The following is a 17478-nucleotide window of genomic DNA, read 5'->3' on the forward strand; positions in this document are numbered from 1 at the left end:
GTGTTAGCATACGGTATTTGTCTTTCTCTTTCTGACTTACTTCACTCTGTATGACAGACTCTAGGTCCATCCACCTCACTACAAATAACTCAATTTCGTTTCTTTTTATGGCTGAGTAATATTCCATTGTGTATATGTGCCACATCTTCTTTATCCATTCATCTGTTGATGGACACTTAGGTTGCTTCCATGTTCTGGCTATTGTAAATAGAGCTGCAGTGAACATTGTGGTACATGACTGTTTTTGAATGATGGTTTTCTCAGGATATTCTTTTTGCTCCGTGGTATCTGGAGCACATAAGCATCTCTCCTTCTGTGTTTAACGCTGATCTATAAATTGCCGTAGCTTCTCGGTCTCATCTACCATAGTCTGCACTCTAAACATAGAGACTGCTTCTTATTCTTCTTGGTGTCATTAGATTTGGAGCACTCAGTTGCATTCATTGTTGAATAAACAATCAGACATTCTCATCCTTGTGCTCAAAGAGGAGGTTGTGATCGCTGTGGTCGTATGCTGGGAGTTAATGGAAATAGTCCACAGTCCTAGATTACTTGACCTCAAAGTAGAGAGACTTAGTGTTCGGAATCGTTTATTTCTCTAAACAAAGCAGTCTCTGTTATAATTAGACTTAATAACAAAGTGATCCAAATAGACGTAATAGAGACACCAGCATTCTAATCAGATGATTGAAGTGGAATGTATCCTCACGTGCCCAAGGACCCATTGTTTTTATCTTCTGGAATGGAGAGGAGCCGTTCTCGTCTCATGTCATCAAGCTTATCAGTAAATCATGTGTGGAGTGATCTCTCAGGCACCTGCCTTGGGACCTGTCATAAACGCTGGAGAGCTTGCTGCAGTGCATGAGATTCATGCAGCTTTTGATAACATTATGTTATATGGTATTCGTTATTCTTCTAATGGTATTGGTGACACTTCAGAGATGAGAATGAACAAGATAAGACAAAAAATAAAACTAAGAGAAAAGCGGAAGTGGGCTCACTTATCCAGAGGCAGCAGATAGGTGTTTGACTCCTTGACTGGGGCTACAAATCACCTCTGAAGGTGGGCAGCAAAAGCCCATCCAAGTGTAACAAAGAAGGATCTGGAACCCTTACCTAAAGCCATAAAACTAGACAAGGAGGAAAGCACAATACAATAACTCTCCAGCCAGAAGCTTATGCAAGAGTGCTCATAGACCACGAACAAGGCTCAGTCTTTCCATATAAGCCTGAATTATTTGTCAGAAACTCAAAAGCATCATAGGCTTTAAAATGTCCTTAATAGCTTTTTATTGTATAGGGACATGAATAAGCAAAAAAAAAGTTCCCTACTGACAAACTTCAGAGTTTGAATTATTGCCCAAGTGTATGTTAATTAGTTGTATATCTTCTTTTGTAAATTTGCCATTTTCCTATAATGGGCTTAGTGTTTTTCTTAGTGAATTGAATAAATTCTTCAAAGTGATTACTTCGTTGTTTAAATTTTTCCATTTGAGAAAATTAAATCTGTATCGAAAGAGCTAATTTTTTAAATTATCTATTTATTTATCTAGCAGTCATTACTTGAGCACCTGTGATGTGCTGGACACTATTTTTGGCAGTTGTGATATATCAGAAGATGAAACAGACTGAATCCCTGTCCTTGTGAAATTTATATTCTAGTGTAATGTGTGTATGTGTAGTAGTGTGTGTGTGTGTGTGTGTGCGCATGCTCATGTGTGCGTGCGTGTGTGTGTGTATGAGGAAGTGGGTAGCAACTAAAAAACAAACAAAATAACACACATATGATGTGTGTGCTGTAAAAAAAAAGAGAAAAATAGAGTGGAGTTTTGGGGGTAGGGCTTCAGGCTGTATCATTAAATAGAGTTGTTGGAGCAGCTTTTACTGGTGGATGACATTTGAACAAAGGCCTGAGGAAAATAGGAGAAATAGTCAAGTGAGTGTTCGGGGACAAGATATTCTAGGTAGAGAAAACTACCCGTGCAAGGGATCTATGGCAAGAGTATCCCTGGTGACCTTGAGGAACACCAAGGAGGCCAGTATGACTGGAACAGAATCAGGGAAGTGAGAATTTTAAGGGATGAGGTCAAGGAGAAAAGGAGATCAATCATGTGAAACCTTGTAGATCATTGTAAGGCCTTTGGTTTTTCTTCTGAATGAAATGGAAAAGCAGTGGAGTAACATGACTTAGGTTTTAGCAAGGTCACGCTGGCTGTTAGATTGAGAACAGACTGCAGAGAAACATGGGTAAGAGCAAGGAAATCTATTAGGAGGCTGGTGTTAGTTTCTTGCTGCTGCCAATAACAAGTTACCACAAACATGGTGGCTTAAAAAAGCACAAATATATTATCTTACAGTCTCAGAGGTCAGAAATCTGAAATGGGTCTCACTGGGCTGGAATTGAGTCAGTAAGACTGCATATCTGGAGGTTCCAGGGGAGAATCTGTTCCCTTGCATTTTATAGTTTCTAGAAGCTGCCTGCACTCCTTGACTTGTGGCCTCCTTCCAGAAATTGTGTCACTCTGACCTCTGCTTTCTTCATTATATCTCTGTGACTCTGGCCCTGTGACTTACTAAGTACCCTTGTTATCACATCAGCCACCACCCCCCCACCTGGACAGTCCAGGATAATCTCGCCCTCTCAAGGTCCTTATCACATCTGCAAAGTCTTTTGCCATAGATGGTAACATAGTCAGGTTCTGGGGATTAGGACATGACATCTTGTTGGGGAGGGAGGCATGATTTTCTCTATCACAAGGCTGTTATAGTAACCCAGGCAGAAGATGATGGTGACTTAGACTAGGATGTTACGGTGAGGATAGTGGGGAATGGCTGGCTTTTGGATATTATTTTGAAATTAAAGTCAAACAGCATTTCCTAATGGATTATCTTTGGGGTGTGATGAAAGAGACAGAGAGATGAGTCCAGAATGACTCCGAATATCCAAAGCTTGATGACCCCGAGCTCTGTGAGGGTACGCCACATCTGTCTTCTTTACCTCTTTGTTTGCAAGGCCTAACTTGCACAGTACCCAGCACATAGTAAATGCCCGATAAATATTCACCAACTTTAAATTTTCCTATTATAAAAAATAAGCACAATGGAGAAAAAGTAGAAAATAGAGGAAAAAAATCAGCACCCCCCCAAAAATAAACCCATCCCTAAACCTGCAGAGTTATTTTAATATGTTTATTAGCTTCAAAATATTATATAGGCAGATTTTTTTTTCTTTTTATGTAATTTTGTGGTAGCACTAAACCTGCCATTTTGTGTCTTTAAACTATATTTTAACTTAACATTTTGCCATGTTTATAATCTTCACTGACATCAATTTTGATAACTTTTATACTATTTCTTTCAATGGATGTTTTATAATTTAAATAATTATTACCTTATTGTTGGACATTCAGGTAGTTTTAGCATTTTCACTGATATAAAGGCATAATTAATATGTTCCTTGCATATTTTCCCCATATTATATTCTTAGAGTCTCAGAAGTAAGATTACTGACAAAAAGTATGATTTTTAAAAATAAATTGTGATGCCAAGTGCCAAGTTGTTTACAAAACAGTTGTTCTCATTTCTACTGTGGAATCTAATTTTGAGTATACCAGAATCTATAGACTCTTCCCAGGAATAGACAGTGTCACTGAAAAATGTTCCCCTTTCTTAGCTGAAAAATAATATCTCATGTTTTTAAAGCTATTGATGCCTTTTCCATTGTTTGTCAACTAGATGTAATCCATCATTTGTGAATTATCTTTTCATATATCTATTATATTATCTTTTCTTATTAGTATATCTGAACTCCTCAATTAATACAATTATAACATTTCTGTCCAGAAAAACATATTTTTAATAAAATTAATTGTAAATCAGAAAAAAGTATGCAAATATCTAAAAAGCAACAAAGTTACAGATGGACACAGTAAGAACACAATAATAACGGGCACAATGAGGACACAAAAAACACAATCAGAAGGATGGACACAGGGCCAAGCTATGTTCATCAAATACAAGCGGGTTTGAGTCCCTTGATCAGCAGTATATGGTCTTCTTCTGTAGAGCTCCCTCTGCATGTCTGTCTGAAACATCTACAGTCATCAGTAAAGAATATCCAAGGCATAAAAAGATTTCGAAAGACTGCTTTTTAAAAATTTAATCAATTAATTAATTTTTGGCTGCATTGGGTCTTTGTTACTGCGCATGGGCTTTCTTTAGTTGCGGTGAGCAAGGGGCTACTCTTCGTTGCAGCACGTGGGCTTCTCATTGTGGTGGCTTCTCTTGTTGCAGAGCATGAGCTCTAGGCACATGGGCTTCAGTAGTTGTGGCATGCACGCTCAGTAGTTGTGACTCATGGGCTCCCGAGCACAGGCTCAGTAGTTGTGGCGCACGGGCTTAGTTGTTCCGCGGCATGTGGGATCTTCCTGGACCAGGGCTCGAACCCTCATCCCCTGCATTGGCAGGCGGATTCTTAATCACTGCGCCACCAGGGAAGCCCCTTGAAAGACTGCTTTTTTAATAGGACTTCCAAGTAAATGAAAAGAAAGAAAAAAAACCAGAAACCTGATTTTTAGATGACTATAAACCACATTTTATTTCATTTTTCTTGGAAAGTAATTCAAATGAGTTGGATAACAAAAAGTCATAAGTAATAAAAGTTATCCACAAAAAAGTAGACTGAACAACTTGATAAATTGTGAAGGGGACAGAGGACATGGATGCAATGGGGCAAGACACTGCTTCCATTTTTTTCAACTCTTCAATTAATATCGGCAGGAGTAAGTGGCACATTAATATATCTTGAAATGATGCTATATTAGGCCATGTTGTAAATATGGATACTGACTTAGAAACTACTTATCTGGAACTTGAAAAGGTTACAAATATGGACTGAAATCAAAATGAGATTAAACTGGGAGAATGTAAACTCGTACATCTGGGAAGAAATTGAATCAGATTCATAGACCTCCTGAGAAATCTGGTAAGTGGTAATGTTAGGAGATACAGAGCATGTGGATAACTAAATAAAAATAAAGTTATAATACAATATTGGGATTAAAGAAAAGGTCAATGTGATTTGAACTGCCTAAAGAAAATTTTTTAAAAAGCAAAGAAGAAAATGAAATGGGAAACAGTAATCAACTCTATTAAAATTTGGGGGGGGGCAGTTTCAGTCTATGAAACTTATTTAAACTATCAAGCCAACTAGTTAGATAATGGAAAAGGTTACTTGGCAAGAAGAGGCTTTAATAAATAAATAGGTTTAGGTAATGACCTGAAGCACCCCACAGACATCAATGCCAAGCAAGTTGCTGTTCTCTGCAGCATGTCCTATTTTGCAGTTATTTGTTTGAACTCTGAAACTGTGCCCCTCTCCTCCTTTCCCATTCTCATTGCCATTGCCATTATCCTTTTCCCGGCTCTCATGCTTTCTTGCCTGGACTATCACCACTTAGTTGCTTTACTGGCCTTTGCTCATGTTATTGCTTTAGATTAGAAATCTCTTGCTACCATCTCATCCTAAAAAAAACCTTGCTCATTCTTTAACCTCAGTTCAAAGGCTGTCTCCTGGCTGGTCTTTTTGGATTGGTCACCCTTCCCTCAACAAAATTAGATTTAATTGCTTCTCATTTGTAGCCCTATTACTTGTACTTATTTTGTTAATTAATTACATCCTTATTTCCTGAATAAATTTGAAGCTTCTTCAGAATAGGAAGCAATTTCCATTCATTTTATTTCTTTCCTCCATTTTCTATAACAAGTAGCCATAGAAATTTGTATACAGAAGGAGCTTAATGTTTATTGAATTGAATGTCATAAACTGCATCATTATTTCTAGAAATGAGGTTCAGCTTCACCAGCAAGTGACTTGAGAATAAGCTGGTCTGTAGGCCAGGTCTTAGACCCCCAGGCCAGGGACAAGGGAGAAGAAACTAACCTTTATGGTGATGATTGCTATTTTCCAAGACCCTAAAGTAGTTCTTTTACATGTAATAACCCACTGTATCCTCACAACTACCTTGTGTTGTAGAAACTATCAACCCCATCTTTCAGATAAGACTAGATAAGAAAAATAACTAGGAAAAAAAGAAGAAAAGAAAAGTAACTAGAAAGTAGTGGGCAGGATTTGGACCTTGATCTATGTGATTCTGATACTCGAGTTTTAATTTCAGTTTATTTATTTGTTTCTGTTTTCTTCCCTATTGTACAGTATCACCTCTCTGACATCATTACTTTTTTTTTTTTTTTTTTTTTTTTTGTGGTATGCGGGCCTCCCCCTGCCGTGGCCTCTCCCGTTGCGGAGCACAGGCTCCGGACGCGCAGGCTCAGCGGCCATGGCTCACGGGCCTAGCCGCTCCGCGGCACGTGGGATCCTCCCGGACCGGGGCGCGAACCCGGCTCCCCTGCATCGGCAGGCGGACGCGCAACCACTGCGCCACCAGGGAAGCCCCTGACATCATTACTTTTAAACACAGATATTACTACAGAGTGTGTAATGTAGCTAGTTCAGTTAATCTGGCATTGCAATATTTATAAACTATGAGCTTTCCTACTGTATCTTACATTTCTCCTAGTGCTGAATTTCTCACAGTTTGCTTTATAGTGTGTGTTTGCCTGGAGGGAGGATGGGAGAGAAGGCAAGGGAGGGAAACTCATCAAATAGTAACAAAGTAAAAACTAGCATGTCTTTCATTAGCAGTATCTCTCCAAGTTTATCTGCTAGATACAGCTCCCAATGAAACTAAAAGATTGAACTGAGCTACATTGACTGGTAAATTTAAAAATATGTAAAAAATCTATATGAAAAGGAATTCTCACCATCGTAGTCATCTTAAGGGAAGTGTGCAATTACAGATAACAGGGAATGTCTATAATACCAAATGCGATGGTTTATATAGAAATAAAAAGTTGAATTAAGGATAACAACAAAAGTTATGACAAGAATTTCCCATCCTTCTAAGAAAATCACAAATTAATGAACCAGGTAAGATTTTTGGCTGCCGTGTTACCACTGAGGCCCAATTTTGTTGGGATAAGCCTCTAGAAAAGCTTTATGTTTTAAGGATTTTCAGCATTTTTCCTAAGAATCTCAATCAAACAATTGAGTAGGAAGGATTCTGTGGTTCACAGCTTTACACATCAACACTAGAGAAGAACAGATAGATTCTCCTTATTTCTATGTTAAATGCTAGTAAAAAGAGAACTCATTTATCCAATTTATCCACTACCCATGTATAAATAAGCACCTATTATGTGCCATATCTTGTTCCAGGAAGTCAGGGATACAATGTTAAACAAAACAGGTGTAGTGACTTCCTTTATGAAGTTTACATACAGTCAAGTATAGTGTTTTTAAAACTGTGTGTTGGGGCCTAATAGTGCACTGTGAAATTAATTAGATGAATTTGGATCTTCTTTTTTAAAAATGAAATAGAATGTATAAGAGCAGTTATAGAGCAATGCATATAAAATGGTAACTATTGTTTTGCACATCTCTTATTTTAGTTATATAAATATACACGTGTATTTGTGTACTGTTATTTCTTTCAGTGAGTTGCATGAAAACATACAAAAGCTATTTTTTTCCTGGTGAAATTTACAGCTTAAAAAGTTAAATGTATTATCTGGCACTTACGTGTTACTTTCAATGAGATAAACATAGTTCTGTGTCTGTTAAATGAGAAAAATCATGTAATTCTCACCACAATTCTATGAGTTAGGTACTTTGATTATTCCAAACATAAAGTCGAGGAAACTTACAAAGAAAGGTTTAAGTCCCAAGGTCCCATAGCTTGATAGTGGAAGAAATGGGATCTTAGTTCAGGCAATCTGACGTCAGTCTTGAATTACTTCATTGCATCCACATGCTTATGTAACGAAACATGTGGATGCAATGTTAAGAGGCAAGGCCTGTCTCAAAAGAAGTATATTTTGCATTGCAGGCCGAATGGATGAGATGATCTGACCTCTTATGGATTCGTATGTTTGTAGGTTGCAGGTGTTGGGTGATGAGAATGGATGTGGGTTGGTGTGCAGACTGATAGTGGAGCAAGATAGGCACCTCTGGGATACAGAAAAGATAAGCGTGTGTACAGAGCTAATGGGAGCTCTTGGGAGTCAGGAGTGAAGACTCACATACAGGGATGAATTAATAGAGATGCAAGAGTCTGGTCCAGTTAAACACCCTGTTGTTAGAGAGTAGTTGTGAGTGGAGCTGGGTATCTTTTTATTCAGGTTGACTTTCCTGCCCTGGGCTTTGGCTTAAGAGTGGTTCTGATCATTGTATAGCCAGTTACTAGGTGTGTAACTTCATGTGACATACCTCATCTCTGTGCCTTAGTGTTGTCTTGTTATTGTCATCATCGTCGTCATCATCACTGTTAGAGCCGTCCCTGAAACAGAGGGTCCTCAATAAAGATGGTGAAACGACTTTATGAAAAATCCTGTGAGGTATTGGGAGCATGTGTTCTCAAACTTTAATGTGGACAAGGATCACCTGGGAAGCACAAGAAAATGCAGTCTTGACCGTGTTCTCAGAGACTTCCGAGTCAGTTGGTGTAGACTGGGGCACAAGGAATAAATAGACATAGTCCATTTGAGAAAAGACTAGTGTGGTATAGTAGAAAATAACACAGAGGTGGGAAAAGACATTCTAGCAGAAGACCCCACTCAGCATTGCCACCCCGGGGCCTGAGTCACTGCCATCACTGTGGCAGCAGATGCAGGAGTGTTTTGCTACATTGTGGCATTTTTGCCACAAGGAGAGCTGCTTCAGCAGGGCATGCTCATGGCTCAGGGTAACACCGGGAGGTTGGCGAGAGTGAACACGAGCACTTGTGATAGTCTAGGGGATGCCCAGCGATCACCGGGAGAGACTGAGAGCAGCTGACATTCACAGTAGTATCCTGGAAAGAGAATGTTTGTACTTTGCAAGACCTTATTTGTTATTTGCTTTGGTTTAATCTGAAGAATAGCAGGGCTTGGAAAACATGGATCAGATGGTATGATTTGTAGGCAAGATATATTTTATGCTTACAGGAGAAAAATTTAAAAATTACAGAACAGGTGAAGGAAGAGGGAAATGCCAATGTAAGGACAAGTCTTATAACGCTGCCATCATTTTAGGTTCCTAAGTATCTCATGCTGTGTTTGAGGTGATTTTAAGTTCTTAAAACTTGATCAATTATTCCTGCATCAAACAAGCTATCTTCTACCCCGCGATTAGAATGGTCACAGCTACCTCAGGTAGCCACACTGCAAAGCATTCTGAATAATATTCCAGTACATCTTAATGTGGTCTTATAAGTTAGTGGGGGGCGGGGGTAGGTCAAAGGAAGGAAGTGGGGAAAACATCAGATAGCACGACGGGTGAATGCTTCAGAACAAAAAATTACACCAACCAGTGGAAATCTAGAAATGTAAAATATTTTTTATTGTCCACTTGCTTCCATCCTTTGTAGTCATATTTGAAAGCATCCATCTTTTATCTCTCAAATGATGGCTTTGATTAGAGCAGATCGTTGGTTACTGTCATGACCTGAGATAGACCGATATAGGGCTCTGGGTTGCTTTTTCCTCCTGAGTAGCAATATAACAGGATATCTTGACTTCAGCCCTGTTGACATTTTGGGCCCAATACTTCTTTGTTGTGGGAGCTGCATTATAGGATGTTTAGCAGTATTCCTGGCCAACTACTCATTACATGTAATTAGCAACTTTCCCCCAGTTGTGACCATATCTCCAGACATTGCCAAATGGTCCTCTGGAGGCAGAATTGCCCCCAGTGAAGAACCACTGCCTTATAGGGTCATCAGTGATCCAGTTGCCCCTCTCCTTCCCATTGTGTGGCACCAAGCCCATCCCCTCCCGTGAAGCCTGCCACTGCTTCCTTGCAAATACTTCCATGACGCCTCACAGCTGAGGTTTAGGGATCTCAGTGCTGTGCTATTTGGCATTATTAGTTTACCTTTGGTGACTGGCAAAGTTCCTAAGCAATTCGAAAATAACAATTGTTTCAATGTGACTGCACAGGTCACCTCCAGATCTTCCAGTTATTGATGATCCTACCAAGGCCCAGCGTTTCCTGATAGTTTCTCATTTCTTATGTATGCACTTAACTGATTTGGGAGCAACTTTAGGGTCCATGACATTTGAAGTGTAATAAAGTCAGCCAGGTGGAGAAGCTGCTTTTCCTGTGGAAATGTCTCTCTTCTCACCAGCAACCAAAGTTGCTCCTCTCCAGGTCATGGCCCTCTCATTTTTCCTAAAGTGTCCCTTTGTTCTGACCAGCCCTCTGCTTTTAGAAGTTTTAACGCTGATGAATCTGAATTAGATACATGATTTCCTTTCTTCATCTTGCATTAACTAAAGAATTTCATGATTGCTTATAGGTGTTACTTTGACTTTCTTGATTTGATTGCTGCTAAATTAGTGAAGCTTCAGGATGAAACAATAATTGATTTATATGTGGGTTTTATGGATAGCCTGTTTATAGATGCAATCTGTAGCTCACCTAGAAAGGAATACGCCTGTCTGAGGCAGTGCTTGGGAGGAGATGAGGTTTGCCTGTGACGGAGATTCTCTCCCTGACCAAATTCTAAAGAAGGTCCTTTGAGCCCTTTTCCAGCTAGGCTACATCCCTGGGCCTTGTCCTTAAAAACCCAGTTGTTACAAGAATCCTGCTAAGTAATTTAAGGAGAATCCCTCACCTTAAATATCTGAGCAAATTTCCTCATCTCTCTCCACCCTCCAGGTGATATCTGATCACTCTGACCTGCCTTCAACAAGAATCCTTTTAGACTGTCCCTGATATTTCCTCTTAGTAATTTTCCATCCACTGACCTTCCTTCCCTGCCCCCAACCTGCTTCTTGGCTATAAATCCCCACTTGTTCTTGTTGTATTCAGAATTCAGCCCATTTCTACACTGAGGTCTCTTTCCTCCTGTTGCAATAGTTTCTGAGTAAACTGAGTAAAATCTGTTTTTACTGCTTTAACTACCATCCGACTCTGGCTTTCTCCAATACTTGTTCAAGCACCAAAAACTTGCTACAATTGCCAGCTTGGGTCCTATATTTGTCTCTAACAATGCCTTGAGGAGTTCTTTCACTCGAGCCTTTGTAAAGAATACAAAAGGGTTGATAGAGAAGAGTGAGTCACCACAGTCTGAGCTAAATCGATGAAAATATGTCATGCTCACTGATGATCATGGATGAAAAAAGGAAGGAAAGTCCACCAAAAGATTCTGTATGATTTAGAGACCAAATAGCTTCAAGGGAAGAAACTCACTCTGGGGTGAGGCAAGAAAGTCGAAGCTGGCCAACCCCATGTGAAGCTGATGAGCCTTCACAGATGGGAGCGGAAGGGATGTTTTGAGGAGACCTGAGGATTGCTCATATTATTTTCGGTCCCACCATTCTCCTCTGAGACCTGTGCCAGGTGATATTAAAATTTAAAAACATACTATTCTAATCTCTGTGAGATGCTAAGATATCAAGGTAGAACTGCTGGATGCGTAATAAATAAATTAGAATGAAAGGAATTGGTTGAAGCACTGTCTGACACATCATTTGGAGGGGAGTTCTTTAAGAAAAGCATCCCAAAATAGGTACATGGCCTTGAAAGAGATGGTGCAAACGAGGAGACCTAAAACTCAAGCATCTTCAGCTTCATGATACATAAGGCTCAGGATTGAAGGGCATTCATTGGCTTTTCCCTCCTCCCTCAAGTTGGCTGTTGAAGGATGTGAAATCAGATATAATGCAGGGAGTGCAGAGTCTCACGAGCATGGCCATCAGTGCCAGGAGCAGGAAATGGCTCATGCTGAGTAGAGTAGGAGTGTAGGGTGGCCGGGGTATCTACCCTACCTCCTCCAGTGGTCCTGGACCCTCCCAGCTATCACTAGGGGTAGTAGAGAAGAAGAATCCCACATGGGATTCAGGAAGGCTGTATTTATGGGTAAGATACTCTAGTAACCTTCTGGGATTTCCAGAGTCAAGAGGAATAAAATGGGGCTTACCATCCAATAACTCAGTTGGTGAGGCTGAGCCAGAGTAACCCCATTTTTTTACTTGTATTATGTTCCTTTTATAGGTAGTGTGGCCCAGGAAAACATGGGTTACCTGAATAGGGCTGAAACTTCATCAAAATATAAGCAAAGATTTACATTCTTTACTATGAAGTTAGATGAAGAAAATTTTATGCCAAACATAATAGATACCAACTTGTACTCAGTCAGCTCCAAATTAACTGAAATTCTGTATTCTTTTGGTGAAACACACTGAATAGTGCCAATGGCCAGCTTGATGTTTACAGCTGCTGTGTCCTGTCTGGTGTGTGTAGAGTCTCAGGCACATCTTTTCCACCTGTCAATTTGTGTGCTGATCAAAGATCAATTGTGTTTATTCCTAAACTTGTTAGTTGTTTTACTTTCATTAAACTGTAGCAATTTAATTAAATAACACTTAAACCAATGAAGTATAAGTGTGAAAAGAAAGAGGCTGTTGTTGATTCTATAAAAGCTAAGTTAAATGCTTAGGTAAGACTTGATAAAGGAGAGTGAGACAAAAGAAAAGAGGTGTAAACTCTGGAAGGATTTTGCATTCATGTTGCTTTACAAGTAGTATATTTAAGTTCCTGTTTCACTTTAAAGGCACTGAAATGGGAAAAAATAGACAATGCCTATGGCTGTGGTTAATGAAAGAATTGTGACCCATAATGTTATCAGCTGTGGTCCTATGTAAAAATATTATATTTATATGTGCCTTTATATGTTTTAAATGAAAACAAAGTGTATAAAATACATATGCATCATTATTTTAATGCCTGCTCATTTAAATTATTTTTTCAAATATCTGACCAATAATGGCTCCAATCGCAGAACAATAGAAAGAGAAATTCTGACATGAATTCCCAATTCTTTCTTGTTAGGACTTGATACAATTAGTTAGCTGTTAGTGTTGCCAAGGAAATCCATCCTTTTTGGGATCTTTTGAATCTTCTCTCTTGCCCTCAGGCTTGGCTAAGCCTCTTCTTCTGCTCCATTAATATTCGATATGGAAATGACCACTTCTTTGTATAAGTGCTTTCATATAAACTGTGTCAGAATGTTTATTACTGCCTGAGTTTGCATATGAAATAGCAGTGTTCTTGCTAATTGATTTCTAATGATCTTTTGCTTCCTGTTAATATGCTCTGCAAAATAACTGCCACAGTCTTTCATATCCAGGAATAGTTTTCATCCCTGCTTGCTGGTCCCTCAAGCTGCCTCTCTCTGGGTACTTTTGCCTGCTGGGTCTGTGTGGTACCCACCACCTCTTTCTTCTATCTCTACTTTAACAGGGACAGGGAAGACTTAAACTTTTGAGGGAAGAGTTAAGCTAAGATTAATTTTGCTCTTCAAAATGGACTCCTCCCTGGGTAATATGATACATGACTAACATAAAGCAAAAAAAAAAAAAAAGGTAATTCTGAAAAATCTATTTTGTACCCTGAAAAACTGGAAATTCAGGAAATATGTGTCTTTTCTTTGGAAGTGATGTCCTTAGTATGATATGGTCATCCAGGATGAGATACTTACATAGCCATATTTGAGAACCCTAAAGAAGGACACTCCAGAAATACTTAAGGACTATTAGAAACTGTAGAAAAGTGCAAAACAGAGAGGAATCGGCTTTAGAGAAAGTAGGCAGAAAAGCATCTGAAGAAATGAGAGAAGAAAGAGGATGACTGACATTGGCAGAGATCTGCTTTCGACACCAGGCAGAATATTCATTTTTTGATCAGAGAGACACAGCCATGACAGACTGATTAAAGGAAAATTTCACAGGTGCTAACATGAGAGTTCTATGTACAGGAAAAAAGAAAGGCTGATTGATTGGAATCACTACTGTAAGGGTGGAATCTACAAATGTCATTGATTTGGGGTAGAAGATATTAACAGGGAAATATTTTACCTGGAATTGAGCTCAGACAAAATCACTTTTTATCCTTAGTCATCACTAGAGGAGGTAATATATAAATGTGAGCTTTTCTAGGATTTTGTGGACTTCTTCCACTCCTAAAATGTATGGAAAATTCTAATTACTGATATAAATTTCTTAATATGGTTATTTTTAAAAGACTTTATGTTTTAGAGAAGCTTTAGGTTTATAACAAAATTGAAAGGAAGGTACAGAGATTTCCCAAAAGTCCCTGTTTCCACAGATGCACAAAGTCCCCCATTATTAACATCACTCACCAGAGTGGACATTTTTTGTCAAGGATGAACCTACACTGACACACCATAATCACCCAAAGTCCATAGTTTACCTTAAGGTTTACTCTTGGTGTTGTACATCCCATGGGTTTGGACAAATGTATAATGACATATATCCCTCATTGTATTATACAGAATATTTTCACTGCCCTAAAAATCCTCTGTACTCTGCCTGTTCATCTCCCCACTCCTTGCCCTGGCAATCACTGATCTTTTTACTTTCTCCAGTTTTGCCTTTTCCAGAATGTCATATAGTTGGAAACATAAGTATGTAGCCTTTCCAGATTGACTTATTTCACTTAGTAATATGTATTTAAGTCTCCTCCACTTCTTTTTCTGGCTTGGTAGCTCATTTCTTTTAATATTCCAATGTCTAGGTGTACCACAGTTTATCCATTTATATTTACTGAGGGACATATTGGCTGATTCCAAGTTTTGGCAATTGTGAAAAAAGCTGCTACAAATGTATGTGTGCCAGTTTTAGTGTGGACATAAGTATTTAACTCCCTTGTGTCAGGACCAAAGAGTATGATTGCTGGATCATACGGTTAGAGTATGCTTAGTTTTTTAAGAAATCTCCACATGTCCTCCAAAGTGACTGTACCATTTTGCATTCCCACCAGCAATATATGAGAGTCCCTGTTGCTCCACATCCTTGCCAACATTTAGTGTTGTCAGTATTTCAGATTTTGGTCATTCTAATAAATGTATAATGGTATTCCATCATTGTTTTCATTTGCATTTCTCTTATGGAAATGATGTGGAGCATCTTTTCATATGCTTATTTGCCATGGGAATATTTCCTTTGGTCAAATGGCTGAAGGTCTTTGGCTTATTTTTTAAATGGATCGTTTGTTTTCTTACCAAAGGTTCTTTGTATTTTCTGATCTTCTTCTCTTCAAATTCTGTATATAATTTTTTCTTGATAATCATACGTATGTACTGAATAAAAGGAATTGTTGCAAATAGGTCTTTAATAAAATGGTGGTGAAGTGTGGGGGAGGGGAAGGGTTCTATATTCTATCATAAGGTCTCAGTCTTTTCGCAACCGTGTGCTTCTGGCCAAGGAAATTCACAGGAGTTTCTCAATTTTTTTCTCCCCCAGTAGGTGGGACAGGAGTTGGGTTTTTCCCTTCCCCAGCAGGTAAGGCTTTGTTTAACTAGTTTCTCCTGAGGGCAGGCCTCGTTAAGAAAAACGGAGTGCTCTGGAGTATCTCAAATGATTCCTTTTCTCCTCCCCCTGCAAAGCAGGATGGGATTTTTCTCTGATATTTACTGTGGGAACCTGGTAGAGCTCCTGGAGGTACATCTCACAGTATTGTGTCCTTCCCTGCACTACACTGGGTCCCTTGGAGTTTTTAACTCTCAGAGTTGTCTGCACTGAGCCTCCAGCAATTTTGTCATTTACGGTTAAAACTTTCCTATCCCAGCACTGGTTCCTGTGGTGGATTCAGCTCATGAGTCTCTGCTCTGGTAAGCCATGCCTCCTGGTATTCACCCGTCTGTCTCTTCAATCTTGGGGATAGCAGTTTGCCCCGGGTCCTTCCCTCTCTTAAGGATCCAAGAATATTTGTTAATTTTTCATTCTGTTCAATTTATTTGTTGTTAGGACAGAATGGCAACTTCCAAGCTTCTTATATGGGATACCAGAAACGAGAAGTCTTAGTATGCTTCTTTTTAGCTAATATTAGGTTTACTAAACTAGTGTCATTATCCACACTGACTTGGAGTACAGGCACCATGATTTGGGGCTCCAGATTCAGCAGGATTTTTCTTTTTTATAGTCATTAGTGTTAAAAGATAAACTGAGGCATATGAAAACATTTGAGTCTATTTAAGCAAAAATTGATTTGAATCCAGCAGCATCCAATCTAGCAGATAGAAAGGAGTTCTGAGGAGCTGTAAAAGATGAAAAACTTTTATAGGCAGAGGGTAGCAGGAACAAGGAAGTTATACCAGGCAAAAAGCAGATTGGTTATTGCACACTTTCCTTTAGAAGATGGCAGGAGTCTGTCATGAAAACTATCTAACTAGAGCTGATCAGGTGATTCCTGTTTGACTGGTGTAAGTTTCTGTTTCTGGAGAGCTGTTAAGTTTTGGTTTGGTGACATGGGGCTTAGCATAAGCAACTCTGTTTTGGGCCTATTATCTTCTTTTTAACAATTCCCCCCTTTTTAGTCAGACTCTAACAGAGAGATGTGATCTACTCTCACAGATGCTACTCCCAGCTACTGCTTTGGACTTCTCCCAGTTGTTTTCTGAATCTCTGCATGGTATTCACAGGTCATGATATATTTTGCTGAATTACTTTGTGGTATTTATAGGTCATGATAAGAGGTTCATATTCTTTTTTTTTTTCTGTAGTTATGCATTTTATTATTATGTTTTACTTGACATGTCGATGACTTAAATGTATTAGTTTCAGGTGTACAAAATAGTGATTCAATAATTTTATAGATTATACTCCATTTAAAGTTATTACAAAATAATAGCTACATTTCCATGTATTGTACAATATATCCCTGTTGCATAGTAGTTTCTGTCTCTTAATTCCATATCCCTGTTTGCCTCCCCACCTTTCCCTCTTCCCACTGGTAACCACTGGTTTGTTCTTTACATCTGTGAGTCTATTTCTCTATGTACATTCCTGTAGTTTATTTTATACATTCCATATATAAGTGATAACATAGAGTTCTTGTCTTTCTCTGTATGACATATTTCACTAAGAATAATACACTCGAGATCCATCCACATTGTTGCAAATGGCAGAGTTTCATTCTTTTGTACAGCTGAGTAGTATTCCATGTGTATATATATATACCACTTCGTTTTACATTCATCTGTTGTTGGACACTTGGACTGCTTCCATATCTTGACTATTGTAAATAGTACTGCTCTGAACATTGGGGTGCATTTATCTTTTTGAATTAGTATTTTTGTTTTTTCTGGATGTATATCCAGGAGTGGAATTGCCAGATCATATGCTAATTCTATTTTTAGATTTTTGGCAGAATCTCCATTCTGTTTTCCATCCTGGCTGCACCAATTTGCAATCCTACCAGTGTAATAGGATTCCCTTTTCTTCACAAGCATCACCAACATTTTCTATTTGTAGACTTTTTAAAGATGGACATTTTGAGAGGTATGAAGTGATATCTCATTATGGTTTTGATTTGCATTTCTCTGATGATTAGTGATGTTGAGCATTTTTTCATGTACC

The sequence above is a fragment of the Physeter macrocephalus genome, chromosome 1 (assembly GCF_002837175.3).
Source record: "Physeter macrocephalus isolate SW-GA chromosome 1, ASM283717v5, whole genome shotgun sequence".
In the NCBI taxonomy this organism is placed as follows: Eukaryota; Metazoa; Chordata; class Mammalia; order Artiodactyla; family Physeteridae; genus Physeter; species Physeter macrocephalus.